This window comes from Cryptomeria japonica, chromosome 10 (assembly GCF_030272615.1).
Source record: "Cryptomeria japonica chromosome 10, Sugi_1.0, whole genome shotgun sequence".
Classification (NCBI taxonomy): Eukaryota; Viridiplantae; Streptophyta; class Pinopsida; order Cupressales; family Cupressaceae; genus Cryptomeria; species Cryptomeria japonica.
In genome coordinates, this window is record NC_081414.1 from 791128121 (window position 1) to 791144779 (window position 16659).

The 16659-nt window shown below is 37.2% G+C and overlaps 1 protein-coding gene across 9 annotated transcripts in view; it reads right to left on the reverse strand.

The window, feature by feature from the left end:
• The window catches only part of LOC131039215 (uncharacterized), a 178865-nt gene that overhangs the window by 65867 nt on the left and 96339 nt on the right, over positions 1 to 16659 (reverse strand). The window lies entirely within an intron of this gene.

Below are 16659 nucleotides of genomic sequence, written 5' to 3' on the forward strand. Positions count from 1 at the left end.
AATATTTGAGGCTGAGTGTGCAGCAAATGCGACTCTTTGAATACCGTCGAGTCCCGGATCAACTCACGGATTCAGGGAATTGTCTGCAAGTCCAGGAATTTGAGGCAGTGAGACATCTTTTGCCAGGTGTTGATTGGTCCCAGGACCCAATCACTGATTTTGAGGTAGTCATGGCAGCCCCAGCAAAATATACAGACCAATGGTTGCATCCGCAAATTGAGAGACTAATTCATGAGGGAGTCCAATTCACCTACCACCTAATGGGTAGCTTCGATTCTCAGTCTTCCGAAGATGAGGGAACTTCCAATGCACCCAGGGAAGAAATTGAAAAACCCGAGAAGAGAAAGAAGGCTAAGGCTTGCAGAGGGACATGGACGTCAAAGAGAACAAGAAGGGAGAAGATTCCTATAAGGAGACCAGAGGTCACTTCAGCGTAAAGGACCCCAGTTCGTCCGACGATATAGTGGAATTAGATTATGTACCTGCTCCGCCTTCCCAGAGTGACATCGATGCATTTGGAGCTGATGATCCTCCCGCACCCGATATGCTAGAAGCTGAGCTAAGGGCCATTGAATCAACCCAACTGGGTAACCAAATAAAGGAGAGATTCCATCAATTCAAGGGATCGGAGTGCATGAACCCACCCATCAGAGCCGCCATGAACTGCTGCTCCATAATACAACCAAAGATGACTCTACCGTTGAAGGAGAGCAAAGGGCAGACGAGACCCATGAGCTCGAGAGGACTGAAGAGCAACCATCACACGGAGGCACCAGACAATTGTTCAATGAAGTGGCAAAAAGTTCAACTGCAAGTAAGGAACTTGGCACCTCCTCCACCCCTCCGGTAACAGAACAGCTACAAATTTGTGATGAGATGGCTGAAAACATCAAAGAACGGAGTGAAAATTTAACCATAGCGTCAGCCCAGACTGTACCTCAAAAATGGTTAATTGCCAGAGCCCAATGCAAGGCCACCACCAAACCACCTATCGACCTCGAGGACATATTCTCACGCATAGACCAAGCTAAAGCTAAGGGGAAGAAAAAGCCCAAGGCATATTCCAGAATGACTAAAGATGAGCAAAGGAACCGTACTCTCCACATTGCCACCCCGCCTGTAGACAAGCCAACAGATCAGATCACACTGGCAGATTATAGCATCACAACCATCCCCATCGAACGAGCCACTAAGGCATAGGAAAAGGAGAAATTCAAGGATTCAGTGCACAACATACTCAGGCAACTTGAAGAGATAACAGCTGAGAAGGATATGTATCGGGCTCGTGCTGAGCAGGCCGAAGGGTACATCGATCAACTCCTGAGACCATTACACAATGCCTCCGAATCCCACATTCCCCCGACAGCATTGGCGCAGAGGACCACAACAAAATTTGAAGGAGTACGGGAAACCGCAAGGGCCGTCAAGGAATGGATACAAGGCATCAGAAGAAGGGGAGAACGAATCCTTGAGGAAGTGAAGGAAATGGCTCACCACCGAGAAACCACTTTGGTTAAGTTATTAGAGGTAAAGAGGGAATCCCTCCACATCCAGGAAGTGGCTGCCACTACTCTTCCCCTCATGAACACTCTTTTTTGGACCCTGGCACAGATCCCTACACTCTCCGACATCCTGCACCCTCATGGTATCGGCATTTTCAAAGAATGGTACTGGACTATCAACATGAAGAATGATGCAAAGGAAATCATCCATAGAGAACACAATGCATCCGAGGTAATTCTGAAAACCATGCAGGAACTTGGCAAGATAATCCTTCGATCAATGGTTTTGGGATGGGTAAATGACCGATCCGATGAAGTGATACCGCCAGACTAGGAGGAAAGATTGGGAACAAATAAGATCACTTATTCCACAAAGGACCTAGGCTTTGCCAGTCAATTCCACTCGGACATGTTGTGTTTTGAGCGTAATTGTTCCAGTTGGCAAGATGGTCTGAAGCAGGTAGACCAATACCTCGAGGGCATGCAATATAAAATTCGCCATCCTCCTATGCCTCCATTTAGTTTGCTTTTCCAATTATGTATCAGCTTCCAGGAGTATGTTCGTGAGGAACGTGCAGCAGGTTGAGATCTCTGGCGGGAATATTTGCATGAAGAAAGTCAATTTTTCATAAAATGATTTGAAACTGGAAAAGAAAAAGTGTTTTCCTAAAAATGCACTTTTTTCTTTCTAAAATTTTGAAAAGTACACTTTTGGCGAAAAGGGGCATATTTCACTTTCAAGTCAACTAAAATGTAAAACTTTATGAATGCACCTTTTTGGATAATTTTGGATGAGTTTTAATTATCCTTTTTGGGTAGTTATTGCTCATTTTGGGGTGGTTGTTGATATTTGCCTCCCATTTATGGGTATGGGCAGCCATGTTTTATGGATGAATCTGGGCCATTTGTTTAGATTAGATCTGGGCCATTCATCTAATTTTGGAGCCTATTTAAAGGGGACTGGTTTTCCCTCATTTTGTAAGAAGTTCTTGAATTCTTGCAAAAGCTCTGGCAAAATTTACAGGATTTAATGCAAAGTTAAGACTGTTTCCAAATTTCCTTGTGAGTGCATGGTCTCCTTCTTCATTAATTTAGAAATTTTTCAGTTATGTTTATTTCCTTTATATAGCATTTTCAAACAAACATCCGATAGAATCCTCGCAGTTCACACCATTAGGGAATGGTTGATTGCCCTTCCTTCTGCATGGTTAATCTAAACCTTTCATATATTTAGTTCGGTTATTGAATACTCACTGAATGAATGTAAAAGTTCTAATGTTATATCTGATAACATGAAAATCGTATTTTCCTTTGAAGATCACACAAGATTTATGCAAGTATTGTGCTTAAAAAGTTGGTGATGCTTAATCTAGTTATTTGGAGGTGTCCGTCTGTTTACTGAACCTACTATCTTAGTTAAAATTTATATTTTTATGTATCTCTCTCTCCCTTGTTGGCATATTCAATAGAAAGATTGTTGATATTCATTAAGGATATTGAGAAGATTGTTGAAGATTATTTGATATAACTGAAAAAGGATGATAACTATCTTTATAACATTATTTTGTCATTGATGTCAAGAAATTGATTTTCTAATTTAGTATGAAGTTGCCATATCTTAAGAAGATTGATTTGATGAGTATTAAGTGGTCGGTAAGTGACACAGAAAGAATGTGATAAGAAAGGGGAGAAATAAGTTATTCAATGGGCAACTATTACCGAGTTAGACAATGATGAGATCATGATGTTTAGATTGTTTTGATATCCTACATATGTCGTTGACTATAAATTTAATACTATACTATGTTACTGAGCAAAGAACCTAGTCGGTAAACCCTAAGGAACCTAGTCGGTAAACCCTGAGGTTATCAATATCGATTAATGAAGGCGGAATGTCTACTGAGTAAAGTTTAGTATTTACCGAGTTGCAACCGAGTTATGACAGATCGCATTGAATGGATAAAAGCATTATTTAATGAAGGACAATGATTAGCTAGAGATGTATAAATGATTAGTATGCCGAGCATGAAGTTTGTTAAGGATCTACGGCAATGGAAGATTGACAGGAACATCTACAACGCAGATTGAACCGCAATAACCTTGTGCAAGTTCCAAGAAAGGAATGCAAGTCCCAAGGTAAGGTAAAACGTTTTCAGATCGAAGGATGCATTGAACCTAGTCAAGATTGAAGATCTGATGGCTAAGATTAATCATGGGAAATGTGAACAAGGAGATTCAACGGTTAGCAAATTGTTTATAAATAAGAAATTATTGATGAACAATGTATGCAGGCAAGTGTAAGCACAGGGATGCTACATAGTGATTACCGAGCACAGAAGCTTGAAGACCTATTTGAATAACAGAGTAAGGAGCCCAGCAAAGGGACAAGATAAGTCCTATGACAAGATTGTTTTGAATAAATAAGAATCTGCTTTAGCATTTTAGATGTGAAGTTGCAGATATATTTATTACTGTTGTTTATTTTGTAAGTGACAAAAAATCTCTTAACCGAGTGGACTTAACAGTCTTATTTGTAAACCCTCTAGCAAGGTAACATTCTAAATGAGTGTTTGAAATCCTTTGACAAGGTCACTTCTAACAAAGTGAAGATCCTAACAGATCTGAGGGAAATCCCTTAACCAGGTCACATCTAGCAATATGTTTGTAATCTTTAACAAAATTTGCTTTTAACCGAGCATACTCTAGAAGAGTATATTTCTTAGTGGGTCCGAAATCCCACAGTGGTTTTTCCCTATTTGGGTTTCCAACGTTAAATCTGGTGTTATATGTGTTATGATGATTATGTGTTTATGAGTTTGCATGTTTAGCAGTTTTTGGTTATCTTACTGAAGCATAGGTTACCGAGGTTGAATCTGTTGATTTTATGGGAGATTAAGTTTGTATGATTCACCCCCCCCCCCCCCCTCTCATCTTGTTAGCTATTGGCATCAGTTCGTTACATTTAGTATCAGAACTTAACAATTGGTATCAGAGCTTTGGTCTCCGGAAAAAAAGTTTAAAGGTACTTGAGGCAAAGATCTGAAGATGTATAAAAGGGATGCACCAAAGCTGAACAAGTCAAGTTTCTCCACATGGCAGAAAAGGATGAAGCTGCATTTATCAGGAATTGGAGAATATGCAACATATTATTTGGAGAATGATTACATACCACCAAGCACCAACCCGATGACCTTGGAAGAGATAAAGGCAAAGCAAGAACATATTGAAGCCATGATTGAAATAACATCAGCATTGACCAACTCAGAGTTTAATGATCTAGAAGGCTGCAACATGTCCAAAGAGCAAAAGAGATAGTCTAAGAGGACAACTTGAATCCATGAAAATAAATGAAGGTGAGAACATAACCCAATACAGTACAAGGTTAAAGGAGATTGTCAATCAAATTAAAGGAGTAGGAGGAACTATTGAAGAAAATGATGTAACAAGTAAGTTGTTGAGAACCCTTCTACCTGCTTATGCCATTCGAGTCTCTGCAATCAATGAATTGAGGTCTGTACCTAACATTAAGTTTCTCTGGATGCTACTATTGGTAAGCTACATGCATTTGAGTTAAGTAATTTTGATAACAGTGGGTCTTCGGTAAATAAAGTAGAATCTGCATTCAGTTCTTTTCATTTTGGTGAATCTGATAATTACAATGATAGAATGAGTAAGTACTCTGAAGGGAATCACAGTGGAGCAAGTGAAAGATTTCGCAAGAACATGGAAGAAGTGCACAAACTGTATGAGGAAATCAAGAAGCAAGAAGAGTTTGAAGCATTATTAGCCAGAAGGTTACCGAGAGGAAAAGGTAAGTATAAAGGGAAGCTACCTTTAAAATGTTTCAATTGTGATAAAATAGGACATATGGCTTCTAACTGCCCTGACAAAGAATTTAGTGAAAAGAGAGAATTCGGAGATAACAGGTAGAAAGACAACCAATACAGAGGACACCGAGACTTCAGAAGAAGAGACAGAAAGACATGCCTAGTAGCTGATGAGAAATCCAACGATGATAAATCTGATGAAACTGATATTGAGGAAATTGTTTATGTGGCTATTAAAGATGGATCAAATGAAGAAAGGTATGAAGAAAAAGCCCTAGTATCTCACATAAATAATAATGATTCTTGGATCATAGACAGTGGATGCTCACATCACATGACAGGTGATAAACACAAGTTTGTTAAATTAGAAGACTATGATGGAGGCTATGTAAGATTTGGCAATGATGCACCATGTCTGGTGAAAGGTAAAGGATCTATAACACTTCTTGACAATGCTAAATGTGATGATGTATATTGGGTTGAAAGATTGAAATACAATTTGTTGATTGTAGCACAGCTAAACAATACAGGATACCGAATAGAATTTCAGAAAGGAATTGTCAAAGTTCATGACAAACATGGAAAGTTAGCTGCTACCGGCACACAAACAAAAGGTAATACATTTCATCTTGACTCAACTCGGAACAAGTGTCTTTATGCTAAGATAGATGATACCTGGTTATGGCATAAAAGGTTTTGTCATGTAAATTTTGATAATCTGATCAAAATAAGCAAGAAGCATCGAGTAAGAGGTCTACTGAGTCTTGAAAAACCTGAGAATGCTATATGTCGAGGATGCCAAATGGGTAAGATGACAAGATCAAGCTTTACAAGTAAGTCCTACACTTCTAAAGGAATTTTAGATCTAGTACACACTGATCTTTGTGGTCCCATGAAAGTTCAAAGTTATTATTTCATATTATTTGTGGATGATTACTCAAGGATGATGTCAGTTATGTTTTTAAAAGAAAAATCAGAAGTTTTTCAAATGTTTAAATGGTAAAAGGCGAGAGTTGAAAATGAAACAGGAAGACAACTGAAATGTCTTATAGATCTGATAGAGGAGGAGAATTCCCTTCTGATGAATTTAACTTATTCTACAATGATCATGGTATAAAAAAGCAAGTATCTGCACCGAGAACACCTCAGCAAAATGGGATAGCCAAGAGAAAAAATAGATCAATTGTGGATTGTGCCAGAACCCTGATGATAGAAAAGAGGGTACCTCAAACATGTTGGAGAGAAACAATTAGCACTGCGATTTACACCCTGAACCGAGTTCAACTGAAGAAAGGAACTATGAAGACTCCATATGAGATCTGGTATGACAAGAAACCTAATGTAAGTTATTTTAAAATCTTTGGAAGTAGATGCTATGTTCACAAAGATGACAGAAATGGAAAGTTTGATCAGAAAAGTGAAGAAGGAACATTTCTTGGTTATTCTTCTAAAGTAAAGCATTTAAATATCTGATCAAATCATCTAACAAAATAGTAGAAAGTGCAAATGTGAAAATTGATGAATTTGTAGAAAGAAATGATGAAGGAAATTTCAAAGAACCAGAAGATTATGAAGAATGTGTTTATGTTCAACCGAGAAGTCCTACCGAGAAAGCTGCTGAAGAAAATGAAGATAATGTCCAATTACCGAGTGATGAAGAAGATCATACAGAGCCTACCGAGCCTATATTAGCCAAATATGTCAGAAGACATCATGCATCAAGTCAGATTATAGGAGATAAGGATGATCCAGTGATGACAAGGAACAAACTGAGACAGAACACGTCTGATATCTGAATTTGAACCGAGAATAGTAAAAGAGGCATTTAACAGTGAAGATGGGGTAAATGCTATGACAAAAGAGATTGATCAAATCAAGAAGAATGACACATGGACACTGATCCCAAGACCGAAGGACAAAAATGTAATCGGTACAAAGTGGATTTTCTGAAACAAGCTGCATGAAAATAGTGAAGTCATTCAGAACAAATCAAGACTAGTTTGCAAAGGTTATGCTCAAAAAGAAGGAATAGATTATGGTGAGACTTTTGCACCTGTAGCTAGACTTGAGGGAGTAAGAACATTGTTGGCATATGCTGCTTTCAAAAATTTTAAGGTATATCAAATGGATGTTAAATCTGCATTTTTGAATGATATTCTAGAAGAAGTTTATATTGAACAGCCTGAAGGATTTGTTGAAGACAAGAGTAAAGATCAAGTATGTAAACTAAACAAAGTTTTATATGGTCTGAAACAAGCACCTAGAGCATGGTATGAGAGACTGCACTCTTACTTAATCAAGATTGGTTTTATAAGGACAAGTGAAAACAGCAATATGTACATGAAGAATGATGCGAACAATGGTATACTGATCTCAGCCATATTTGTTGATGATATTATTTTTTTGTGGTAATGACTCCTTATGCAAGAATTTTGGGAATGAAATGTGCAAAGAATTTGAGATGTCATTAATCGGTGAGATAAAGTATTTTATAGGTTTACAGATACTACAAATGAAAGATGAGATTTGCATTACTCAATCCAAGTACATAAAGGAAATCTTGAAGAAATTTGGAATGGAGGATTCTAAACCAATAAGTACTCCTATGACTACTAACTGCAAACTATCAAAGAATGATGAATCTGCATCTGTTGATGAGACACTTTACTGATCCATGATTGGGAAGTTGCAATATGTTGTGCATAGTAGACTGGATATAGCACATGCAGTAGGTATTGTTGCAAGATTTTCTGCAGATCCCAAGGAAACCCATATGACAGCAATCAAGAGAATTTTTAGATACATGAGAGGCACTGAAAATTATGGCTTAGTATATGAAAAGAGAAATGATTTTGATTTAAAAGTTTATACTGATGCTGATTGGGCAGGCAACATAGATGACAGGAAAAGCACAAGTGGTGGAGCTTTCTTTTTGGGAGAAAGACTAGTGAGTTGGCTTAGTAAGAAACAAGGATGCATCTCATAGTCAACAACAGAAGCTGAATATGTTGCTGCAGCATTGAATTGTACCAATATAACATGGATCAAACAACTGTTGGAAGGTATAAATGAAAAAGTTATCGAGCCAGTAACTATATTCTGTGATAATACGAGTGCCATTAACATTTCAAAGAATTCAGTAATGCACTCTAAGACAAAGCATATATCTATAAAGTATCATTATCTCAGAGAAGAAGTTCAAGAGAAGAAAGTTGTGTTGGAATATATCAGTTCAAAGAAGCAATTAGCAGACATTTTCACAAATCCACTGCCAAGGCACACTTTTGAGTATCTCAAAAGCAAGGTAGGGGTCCTACCCCTATCTTCTACTCACTGACAGAGTTCGGTGAAAGCATCAATTCGATAAATCTATAGAATATTATGTATGGATTGATGCTGATTTACGAACTTTAGAAGGTTTTCGAAAGGTGTGCAAGAAATAGTAAATAGAGACAAGTTGCTCTGACCGAGACGGAGATGAGACACAGCAAGGCAAATCACTTCATAGAGGAAGAAATCTTGATTTAGTTCTTTTGCTTTTTGGCATTGTTGTCAAAGGGGGAGAAGACTAAATGGTAAAATCCTAAATGAAGAAGATAACAAAAGACTAATGACAGGGGGAGAAGAATACAAAAGGGAGAAGACTTCAGAAGATTTTAACAGCTCATGGATAACAGGAGAAGTCTAACAGCAATCTGAATCCGAATCAATTTGAATATCTTGTTGGTATTACCATTTAAAAGTTGGTTTTGCCATCAATGCCAAAGGGAGAGATTGTTGGCATTTTCAATAGAAAAATTGTTGATATTCATTAAGGATATTGAGAAGGTTGTTGAAGATTATTTGATATAACTGAAAAAAGGATGATAACTATCTTTATAACATTATTTTGTCATTGATGTCAAGAAATTGATTTTCTGATTCAATATGATGTTGCCATATCTTAAGAAGATTGATTAGATGAGTATTAAGTGGTCGGTAAGTGACACAGAAAGAATGTGATAAGAAAGGGGAGAAATAAGTTATTCAATGGACAACTATTACCGAGTTAGACAATGATGAGATCATGATGTTTAGATTGTTTTGATATCCTACATATGTTGTTGATTGTAAGGTTAAACTATACTATGTTACCGAGCAAAGAACCTAGTAGGTAAACCCTAAGGAGCCTAGTCAGTAAACCCTAAGGTTATCGATATCAGTTAATGAAGGCGGAATGTCTACCGAGTAAAGTTTAGCATTTACCGAGTTGCAACCGAGTTATGACAGATCGCATTGGATGGATAAAAGCATTATTTAATGAAGGACAATGATTAGCTGGAGATGTATAAATGATTGGTATGTCGAGCATGAAGTTTGTTAAGGAACTACGGCAATGGAAGATCGACAGGAAGATCTATAGCGCAGATTGAACCGCAATAACCTTGTGCAAGTTCTAAGAAAGGAATGCAAGTCCCAAGGTAAGGTAAAACATTTTCAAATCGAAGGATGCATTGAACCTAGTCAAGATTCAAGATCTGATGGCTAAGATTGATCATGGGAAATGTGATCAAGGAGATTCAGCGGTTAGCAAATTGTTTATAAATAAGAAATTATTGATGAACAATGTATGCGGGCAAGTGTAAGCACAGGGATGCTACATAGTGATTACCGAGCACAGAAGCTTGAAGACCTGTTTGAATAACAAAGTAAGGAGCCCAACAGAGGGACAAGATAAGTCCTATGACAAGATTGTTTTGAGCAAATAAAAATCTGCTTTAGCATTTTAGATGTGAAGTTGGAGAGAAATTTATTACTGTTGTTTATTTTGTAAGTGACAGAAAATCTCTTAACCAAGTGGACTTAACAGTCTTATTTGTAAACCCTCTAGCAAGGTAACATTCTAAATGAGTGTTTGAAATCCTTTGACAAGGTCACTTCTAACAAAGTGAAGATCCTAACAGATCTGAGGGAAATCCCTTAATCGGGTCACATCTAGCAATGTGTTTGTAATCTTTAACAAGATTTGCTTTTAACCGAGCATACTCTAGAAGAGTATATTTCTTAGTGGATCCGAAATCCCACAGTGGTTTTTCCCTATTTGGGTTTCCACGTTTAATCTGGTGTTATATGTGTTATGATGATTATGTGTTTATGAGTTTGCATGTTTAGCAGTTTTTGGTTATATTGCTGAAGCATAGGTTACCGAGGTTGAATCTGTTGATTTTATGGGAGATTAAGTTTGTATGATTCACCCCCCCCCCCCTCTCATCTTGTTAGCTATTGGCATCAGTTCTTTACATTTAGTATCAGAACTTAACATCCCTATCCTTCCTTCCTTTTCCCCCTTTTTTTTATCAAGAGAATCCACAGTCCCATTGAAGACAGTATCAACTCAACATTTGATAAGAAAGATCATAAGAATTTCAGGGAACTCATCCAACAATCGCCTATCTCACCGTAAGTCCCGCTTGTGTTTCCAGCATAAACACATCAAACCACTGAGCAATCCCGCAGTCAAGACCTGACAATCAAAACCTTCAGGTCGTCCCCTTTGATCAAACAAAAAATAGCATTAGGGATTTCCTTATCTCAAGAGAGGATAGGATACTCAGCAAGTTCATTCTATTCTGCATTGGCCGGATGAAGTTGCAAGTTCAGCGATTTTAGACCCATCAACAAGATGGTGCTCTTCTTTGTTGTAGAAGAAAAGGTCTCCTCATTGTCAATACCTTTTCTCTATGACAACCCTTTTGCCACTAACCATACTTTGTACTTTTCAAGTGTACCACCAACTTTGTACACCTATTTGCAACCAATGGGTTTCTTCCCTAGTGGAAGATCTAAAAGAACCCACCTCTTATTTTTCATAACACTTTCATATTCTATTTTCATGGCCATTTCCCATTTAGGTTTAACTTTACCTTCCTCAAACACATGGCTTGTAAATCTTTTGAATGTAAGCCATAAGAGTAAAATTAACTATGTTCTCTTTACTCTTGCCTTTAAATGATCTACCTTTGATCGTTTCATCATCCTGAACATCACCAACAAGTTTTTCCCACCATTTAGTCATTTTTGAGAAACCTCTCTCACCAAATCATGACTTGCGTTGCTTGGTTCAATGACATCTATATGTTGATCCAAGTTCTCCTAAAGAAAACCTTTTGGAACTAGCACCTATTTGGGAGATTGTACATGCTCAGAATGAGATTCCTCATGTTCTAAATCATCAATCCCCTCCTTCAAGTGGAGATAATGGAAGCTAGACACCAACCCTCAAAGGCTGATCTTCAATACATTTCATCTTTGAAGGGAGTTGGAAAGCCCCAACTTCTTCATCGACCACAAAATCCCTAGTGAATGTCAAGCAATTAGTGTCAATTGTCAACGTGAATCAATTTGTAGGCTTTGTGATTGTCAATTTTCCCTATTAGCATCAACTTCTAACTCTTCAAGCCCAGCTGCATTCTCTTTGCATCTAGAATCCATATGTATGCAATAGAACCAAAAACCTTACAATAGAACCGAAAACCTTAAGATGACTCACCTTCGGTGTCCTCCCAGACCAAGCTTCCTCTAGGGTCTTCACCTTCACTACCTATGTCCAAAAATTATTAATAAGATAAACTACAATGTAAACTACCTCCGCCAAAAATTTCTTGGGAACATTATTATCCTACATCGAGCCATCCTCGTAATAATGTGGTTCCTTCTCTCAACTACTTCATTTTGTTGCGAAGAGTAGGGTGTTGTATATTGATGTTTGATACCATGTTTAGCACAAAATTCAATGAATCCGTTTGAATAGAATTCACCTCCATCATCAAATCTAAGAGTTATGATGTCACATCTTGACTCTTTCTCTACTAATGACATGAACTTCTGAAATTGCTTAAACACATCTGATTTTGATTTCAAGAAAAACACCCACATTTTCCTATTGAACTCATCAATAGACAAGAAAAAACACTTGGCACTAGTGATCGATGTCGTATTCATTAGTCCACAAACATCTACATGAACCAGTTGTAGGACTCTTGAGGCTCTCCAAGCTTGTCCATTTCAAAACAGAATTTTGTGTTTCTTCCCTACTTCACAAGCTCCACAAACATCTAGAATATATTGTTGTATGTCAAGTAAGTTGCCTACCATATTTGCTCATGCCAACTAAGAGAGGTAAGTAAGACTGAAGTGCCCAAACTATTTGATGCCATAGTGTACTAATATTTAATGGACAATCCTGAACCTCTCCAATATCAACAAGGCCATACAAACCATGATCTTTAATCCCAACAACAATGCTTTTCTTGGATTCCTTGTCAACAAAATAGCATTTATGTTTGCTAAATATGACATCTAAATTGGGGCGATGGCACATAATCAAACACATTGAGAGAAAATTGACCTCCATTCTAGGCATAGTACACATTGAAAAAAATGAGATTTTCCCCTTGAAAATATATTTGCACATTTCCTCAACCAACCTCTTTCTATAGTGATTCTTCATATGACCAAGTTTACCACAATAGTGACATGTGATATTTTTCAAATTCTTGGAAGTATTTTCATTATTCCCTTGACCTTTCTTTTCAGGCCACTTGCTTTTTCCCTTGTCCTTGGTTGCAAAAGCCTATCCCACACTTGGTGAATCATTGCTACACCAAATTGCTTCTTCCCTTTGTCCTACTGCAAGAGTTTGTTGCACAAATATTTGAAATTTGAGTCAAAATTAGAAAATGTGACATTCTATGTCTCAGTAAAATGTTCATAGGCCCATGGTAATCATTTCAACATAATAACCAGCATAAATATTTCCATTGTGTGACCTATGACTTGCAATTGATCACTCTTTGATCTTCATCAAATGATCCTACAAAGACATCTTCTTGTCCATCATAATTGAGAACATATTTTTCACAAAGAAGGCCAATCTTTTGTCTAATGTCTCATGCAAATCTCACAATCGCTTCCATATCCCAATAGTGATTTTGCCTATTTGAACCTCTAGAAGCATGTCATTTGTCACTAATCACTTGATCAGCATGACATCTTCTTCATCATGCTCATCAAACTTGTCTTAGGTTTACCCACAACCTATTAGTACCAAGGATGATCTTCTCAAGGCATTTGTAATCAAAGATAGTGAGCATGCATTGTTTCTTGGTGTCATAATTTTTGCTAGTGAAGTGTTGACTACCTTCCAATTTGATATTAGGTAATCAAGCCATCCCTCTCGCAATCCAAAATTACGAAAAATAAGTCTTGCTGTCACAGCAAAAACCCTATGTCAAAAACCCTAGGCGTCCACAATTTTGTCAAACAATCGCAAAACAAATGGGGAAATCCTACCACAATTAGATTTGAAGCTCAGTTACTGGTTCTTGCCTAAACTGGCTGGGTCCTGGTCCTAGTCCCTGCCCGGTCCTGGTCCCAGCATGGTTCGCCCTGGGTCCCACCCGGGTCCTGCCCAGGCGGCTGGGTTCCCTGTGGGGACCCAAGGCGAACCCTGGAGGACCCGGGTGAACCCAAGCCCGTGGGTTCCCAAAAACGGGGCCCACAAGTTAGAAAGCAATTAAAAACAATTAAAAAACTATTTTTTTATTTTTTTTTAATATCTAAACCCTAATCTGCCCCTCTATGATGTATTTCATGCATCAAAACATGCATTCAGCCTATTCTACTTGCATTTTTGATGATTTATGATATATCAATATCAAAATATTTATTGGCATTGGCAATTATGGATTTATGATTTATGATTTATGATTTATCTGTTATCATTTATGTATCATTGTATGGGAAAGTTACATTGTATGTTTCATATTTGTATGTTTGAACTGTGAACATATATAATTTTGATGTTTGAAGTTTGAACATATATATATATATTAAAAAAAATTAAAAAATATATATATGTGTACGGACGAACCCGTACCCGTACCCAAAAAAAAAATTTTTTTGCCGAATCCACGAATCCGTACCCAAATCCGAACCTAAATCCGAATCGGAACCGGTAACTTAGATTTGAAGATCACCCGAAACCCTATTCGCCACCAAAAGATTCCCAAAAACCATGATTTTGTCCAGAGATTGTCAAAAAAAATTGCATGAAACTTGCTTAAAACCCTAGGCATCACCAATCACCATGATTTTAATCAAAACCAACCAAAAAAGATGCATAAAAATACTACCATTTGAGGAAAATCCTTTTGCTAGGCATGGGACACTAGACCAAGTCACAGTTTGCAAGAATCAGGTCCTTTTGACAATCAAGTTTTTCAAAAAATGATGTCTAAACAAGTGATAAAACCTCCCAAAATGCCTTAGCCATGGCTTAGACACAATATGCAAAAGTAAAAAAACATGAAGGGGGCATAGTTTTTCAAACAATCTACCCAAAAATTGATGTTTCTTTCCTCACATGACTACAATAGGCTCTATTTGATGAAATTTGCCTTGAAAATGACACGATTTCTCGTCTAGACAAAATGCAATGCCCTAGAGACAAATTCCATGATTTTACTAGTAAACCCACAAAAAATTTTAAAAAATCATAAAAACACTTGACGATGTCTTTTAATTCTATACGTCTTTTTGATGGATCACTATGCAACTAGCTATTCCTGACCGTCGCTACCAACAGCAATCTCTTACCATATTACGAAAAATATGAAAAATAGAATGATTACCAAGATATTTGATATTTACTAATGAGTGAAAGTCTCCTTAAAGAAAAGTTACAAAAGATCTATCCATAAAGGATAAGATCAACAACTAGTAAAGCAAAGAATAAGAACTTAACTTAAAGAATAAACAATATTCCTAAAGTCTATCCTAACAACTTAATTAACCATTATAAACTTAATATTACAATATTACTTTAATATATCTCCACCATACTACAGCCATCAATTTCACAAGGTCTACTCTCTCTTCCATAAGGCTTTCTCTGGGAAATTTTTCTTTCTCACTTATTACCTTGCATTTATTTAAAAATTCTCTACTTCAATCATAACACTACAACAAACCTATCAAGAACATGTTCAAAAAGTTCCTTCGAGTGTTCATGTTTGTAAGGCCAAAATGGAATCTTGTATACACTTTCCTTATATGCCCTAGGTGCTTAGAAGTCGTAGGCTAAAAGTCATTACAGTTCAATCATCATGAGGCATCAATAGAACTTGTCTCAATGGGTGGTCATCCACTACTCGCCTTAGCATTCACCTATGTGTCTTTCTTTCTTCCTTGTGTGAGCATGTATAAGCATTCCCAACCTTAATAAATGGTCATTCCTAGCATACCAAGAGTCAATTCTTCCAATTATTAAGCTTCTTTCAAAGAGGCTTTTCATTTGCAGAAATCCATGTTCAAGGTTAAACAATTTTTACTACTGTTACTTGTGCACAACCAAAGCCTATTTCCTTTGTAGACTCTCAAGCACTTAGAATCAACCTCCACAAAGGTTACATGGCATATCTAAGTACCAGGCCAAGAATCGCTATCTATTATTTATTGTAAGACAACAGCGCTAGCTGTGATACATTTTCCAAAAAAATTGTTATATTGTTACTTTCAATTCATGGTATTGAAACTAGAAGTAGCACCATGTTATTGTGAAGTGATCACTTATTCGCCTCATAGATACATAGCACAAAGAAGAAATTAATAAAAGTGTGTGATTTCCATCTACCACAACCATGTCCATGAAGTAACACCTAAATATCTTAATCATTTGTTGCTCAACTGTAATTGCTCTAAGAATTACCCAAAAATAAGCAATAGCAGATCTCAAATTCAAGAATAGTTGATGTTAACTTTAGCAAGTAATTGTTAGTTTTATATTAAACTAGCAATCAGATTGACAGTAAACAACAAGAAAACACAAATGCACACATAACACAATGATACCCTGGGAAAACCTCCCTCTTGGAGGAAAAACCCAGCAACAATAGTCTCAGATCTGATTTGATTAAGCAAATTACAAGTTTACCCTTCTAGGGCATAAATCAACTATAGCAAAACTTAACTTAATCTGGAAGTCAGGGTGATGTGCAGATCACTGTCAAACTTAGACAGCCTTTGGGCAGCCTTGACACGCTCCAGCAGACCTAAGGCAAATTCAGCAGACCAGAAGATCTTCGCCCAGCCTAGTAGACAAATCGCTGACTGAAAAGCATTCACTGCCCTAGAGTGCAGCTCCAGATTTGCTGATCACGGATGTTGATCAATGAAGGAAATTGCAGATCACATACAATAGAAGTTCGCTAACCTTGCAGAGGTAATTTGCCTAGTGTGTATATGTTGTGTTGATGCTTGCATTGCCTTGAATATATATGAGCTTTTCCATC